Here is a 5,665-nt window from a genome sequence, read left to right on the forward strand (position 1 = left end):
CAAAATCTCCCTATCAAATTTTATAAGGATCGATTCTTATTGAAAGTAAGAATATCGGTTCACGTTTTCTCCTATCCCTATTATAATGCCCCCTTCAGAAAATAACTTCATCGCTAGGAAATGTATCAATAGCGGTGATATTCAACACAAACATGTTTAATGAGAACTTAAATTTATGCTCATATCTGCTCATAACATATATATAAAGCAATAAAATTCGAGATAAAAAAGTTTTATAGGAAATAAAATCATTTTCATAAATTTAATGAAAATGGATTTATAATTGACCAAACCAAGGTCCCCTTCTGAAAATGACTTTAAGACATATTACTGACCCAAAAATGTGAGTACATCAGTAAAATTCTACATAAACATGAATGATTTGATGGTGGGTATATAAGATTCGGCATGGCCGAATATAACACTCTTACTTGTTTATTTTGATGTTTATGAGAGCAAGTATAATTTTTTTATTTTTAGTTTATAGTTGTTATTATAGAAATATTTCATTTCAGCAACAAAAGCATTAACAACAACTTAATCATCGTATCATCATCAACATTTACTAAGACCAGCAGCAAATTTAGCATCAGCAGCAGTTGTTACAAAATGAACAACTATCAGCCATATCATCATATTTAGCAGTTTTCTGACACATCAATTCAACTTTCTGTCATTTCGAGTATATTTTTGTTGTTGTTAAAATTCTTAAAGAAATTTATTGGTTTAGACAATGGTATGTGTAAGTTTTCTATTTATTAGATTTTTTACACATTTTAATAGTAATAATTATTAAAGATTTTTGTATTATTTTCTTAACAATTTTACCATTTCCTGCTTGTTTTTACAATTAGGTAAGAGATTTTTTTTTAAGGAAATATCTTTGATATTGTTTTTTGTTTTGATGTCAACAAAAATTTTAAGTTTTCTAATTTGACCTTATGACACGTAGCCAATCGATTACATGAGCAAAAAAAAAACTATATAAGAAACAACTATATTCCAAGTTGCTGCTGTAGATGATGATGAGGTTTTTTTGTCAGTTATTTTTTGTTACATCCATGCAAGCAATTTTCTTCAAAAAACCATAAAGAAAAATGAGAAGAAATAAAATATAAGTGAGAAAGTTTAAGTTCGTAGCAAAGAAAAAAATTCTAACACTTTATTTTATATTTAATTTTATTGAAAGCAACAAACAACCCACAAACCAAAATCACCACAAAAATATTTGTGTCTGAAATGTATACGTACATTAAACTGGTAAAACTTTATATAAAGCAACAAAAAAAATATATTTTAGTGGCGAATTTTTTTTTCAACTTTTCCTATACTACAACGTTTCTTTTTCATGGTTTTAAAAAAGTCCATCAAAATATGTTGAAATGGTCACGTAATTTTTATAAAAACTTTATTCTATTTTTGGTATTTGAAGATATTTTTGGCTGGTTGTAGACAAAATTGAAAAATTGCGTTGCAGGAATTAAATAAAGACTATAGAAAATTTAATTTTCAGTATAATATTTTTCAAGGACAATTATTGCACTTCAATAGCTAGCCAGTTTTAAATTTGTATACATTATTTTTTTATACATATTTTTCAAACAAAATGACTTGTATTACTAGATGAAATTATACGAATTTTGTTTTTTATTCATCTTACCTTTTATATATATATTCAAAACCACTTTTTTCATTTCCATACAAAACACTCAGGGGTATAATGAGTGAAGTATGAGTAAAAAAGGATTGGAAGCCAAAAAAATTTGATTTAATTATTTCACCAGTAGGTATTTGTAGGGTTTTTAATATTTATTTGTTGGCTTCAAGAGTCCTTGAGTGCAAAAAAAAAATACACACAAGTACCATTTACTAAAAATTAAAATAAGAGAAAAACAACTTCAAACAAGTAAGAAATTATATTAGGGTTAGACCGACCATGTAATACCTTACATCTGTTACAAAATTAAAATACGATATAGTTTTTATAATAAAACATTGAAGTTAAATTGTACCTTGCCACGGATATACTTAGGGTAGAAGGGGGATCATACGCCATAGGGGCACATCTGCCAATAGCGAATAACTTGAAAACTGAGTAATTAATGTTATCGCATTATAAAATTTTGTTTTCGTTTATCGATTATCTCTCTTCCCTGAAAATTTGAAACATTAACTTTACATATGATTGGAGACAGACATGATTAATTGTTCTTCAAAGGGCTGTGAAAATATTTCACTGTGTCAACTTTTTGTGCTAACTTTTTTAGTTTTTGTGAATAAAAAACTATATTGGTCAGTATTAGAACGTCAATAATAATGAACAATAAGACATAATAATATTTTCGATAATATAATTTGAAGCCCGAAAAAAATTGAATCTAAACCCCAGAACTGAACGTGGGGCACATGTGCCGAATATATGTAATGCTGAACATGTGATGTAGAACAAAATTTGTTTAAAATATAAAAAAAAATCAGTAATAATTTGTTTGTTAGGTTTTGTGAAATAAACAAAAAATATCTGGTTGATTATACTTTGTTTAATGAATTAAAGTATAAAACAGTTTTTTAATTTTTTATTTTATTTTACTAATGACAAATCTGCCCCTTTCCCTTGGCGAATTTACCTCATGAATGGGGCGGCATCGCCGTTTTTGGTCAGTGCGGAAAAGTTAAAAAATATATACATAAGGATGACTTAGGAACAATTGAAAGGAAAATTAAGAATGTGTATTGTGGTTTTAATTTGAGGACGCCTCAGAAAAAAAGTGGCGTATGGTCCCCCTAAGCCATTTATTGTTGAATAAAATTGTGGAAACTTAAGTAAAATTTTGAAAGGGGATTTTTATATGGGCTAGAGTCAAATGAGGCCCTCTACTTGGTTTTTTGTCGAGATACGAGTATATTAAACATAATTATGAACTTAAAAGCTCCATTCGGCGGGTTCAGTTGTATGGGGCTAGGTGAAATAATATTCCAATCTTAACCATTTTCAAAAGGCTTCGTATCCGGTACCATAAAAGATCATTTATTTATCTCTAAATTTCATTTAATTATCTCCAAAATTTCAACCTGTAGTTTGGGGGTATGTAATATAATGAACCGATCTTAATTTTCAATAAACTTCATCTCAGACAAGATAATTGAATGAAATTCGGTACATGATCTTCCATTGTACCGAATTTCATTCAATTATCTTAAAAACTTCGAACTGTAACTTGATTACAATATTTACACGGACGAACGAGCAGACGGACGGACATAGCTAAATCGACTCAGAAAATTTAAGGTGGGTATAGGACCAATATTATTGTACGTTGCAAACATCAGCACAAAAGCAATTTACCTTTCCCCCTAAGGTGATGTAGGGTATAATTAAATAGAAGGTGTGATTTATGAAAATAAGTAGTTGGTAAATTTAAGTGAATTTTAACATCAAGGGTTAGAATAACAACACATTATTGCAACTTAAGCAGACACTTGCTTTATTAAATGACCACTTTACAAAAGTTACTTACAGGGAAAAATATTAGATACCAAACATATTTTATGGGTTATGGTATATCAATAATTTCATGAGTTGAAATTTTTTCGATTTTTGCAAACTTTTCATAAGTACGTCTGATGTAATTATACAAGATTTGGATCTTAAATATATCTAAAAAAAATAGAAAATTGAGACAAATAAACTGTAAATTTGTTCATAAAGTATTGAAAAAGGTATGATTAACTTTAAATTTACCTTAAAAATGCTTATACGCCCCCACACTTTAAATGAATAATGTGATATATTTCATAGAATAATTTAAAGACTTTTGTGTTCTTTAAGCCATAACAAATAAACTGTATATCTCTTCATGATACTTTGTAAAGTATGGAAACATCTAGTTCAGCTCAAAAAATACTCATACGCCACCATAGATCTAAATGAATAATGCATTTTTGATGACATTCTATAGACATTTCTTAAGATCACTTTATATTACATATTTTTTAATATCTAGACAAAACATTTTAGTTTTCTTAAGATTTATTAAATAACTGAACTCTTATCCGTTTTTAGATTTAAAAATTTTCAGAAAGTTACAGCAATACAAACCTGAATTTAGATATTTAAACCGCTTCAAATGTTAAAAGAAAGTCTTAAAATTAACTTTAATTTTATATTAAAGTTAAAAACTGACAGTATGTGTTTAGCCTTAATCAAATCTAAATAATCATCAATATTAAAATGCCTTCAAAAAACATATCCATGCATTCATAAGAATAAGTCTGCATATCTTATATTACACTTTGAAATTAAAAAGAAAACAACAAAAATTGTATTTTATTCTAGAGAATTTCTTGAAATATGTACTTTTTTCATCTTTAACACTTCAACAGCGTAAAGTGAATGAAATTCTCTAGAGTGTCAGAAAAATATATTAAGGATCAAAAACAAAAGTACAAAATAATAATATGAATACCAAAAATAACATAAATACCAAGTAATACACATATTTCAATATTTTCTTAAAGTTCATTTATGCATAAATATTTGATAAGGAATTTAAGTCTCTATTAAAGAGACATTTTTTGGAAGAGACAGTGGAAATAAGGTGTGAAAGAAAAAAACGGAGTGAATTTATGTAGAAATTTTGTATAAAGGAATGTATTATTTTAGTTTTTATTTTAAAAACTAGGTTAAAAACTTAAAACTCTTTTTCATAAAACACAAAAAGGGTTTTCATATGAAAAACCGATTTTTCACTTAAACAGGGTTTTATATTAATAAGTAGGAGTACTTTATTCACCATAATGTATTTTAAACTTATTAGTTTTATAAATTTTAATTTTTTTCCCGACTACATTATTATTACACTAAAAGCATAACAGAATGAATAACAACAACGCTAAACGAAATAAAAAACAAAATACACAAGGCAAATTAACCAACAGACATCTAAACATACATAACGAAAAACACAGAAAAACAAAAACAAAATAAACAACGCAATAAAACCAACCTACATCGAAATATACGAACAGAAATCACAAAAACAAAAACAAAATACACAACTCAATAAAGCCAACAGCATCCAAACATACAAAACAAAATACATAGTTGAATAAAACCAAATATATTTACACACACGTGTACATCTTTTTCCAATATACAGTGTTGTTGTTGCTTATTTAACAAAGCATGAAAAAATATGACATTTTTTGATGAAATTTGCAGAGATTGTCTCGGATTTTTGCTCATATCTGCGTTATTTACAGGCCGATTTTGTTTATTTTAAATAGCGATCTTCTCGAAAGCATGTCTTACAGAATTATTGAAGATTCGGATCTCGCCGATATCTGGGGTCTTCTAAAAACTTATTTCAACAGACAGACATACGGACACGGCTTAATCGACTCCGCTATCTATAAGGTTCCAGAATATATATACTTTATAAGGTCGCAAAATTTTATTATAGAAATTCCAAACGGAATGATTAACTTATATACACCCTTCTCACTCTCCCCGGGGGCATGTTACCTTGGTGAAAGCTACATCTTGGTGTTATTGCAGTATCCCGGGGAAAAGAGGTGCTACCAATACCTCTAGTCTGCCGGGACTATAAACTGGTGATGATCAGATGTATCCTCGGCCTTTCCGTGGAATGATCTGGCATGGGGT

This window comes from Lucilia cuprina, chromosome 4, assembly GCF_022045245.1.
Source record: "Lucilia cuprina isolate Lc7/37 chromosome 4, ASM2204524v1, whole genome shotgun sequence".
Taxonomy (NCBI): Eukaryota; Metazoa; Arthropoda; class Insecta; order Diptera; family Calliphoridae; genus Lucilia; species Lucilia cuprina.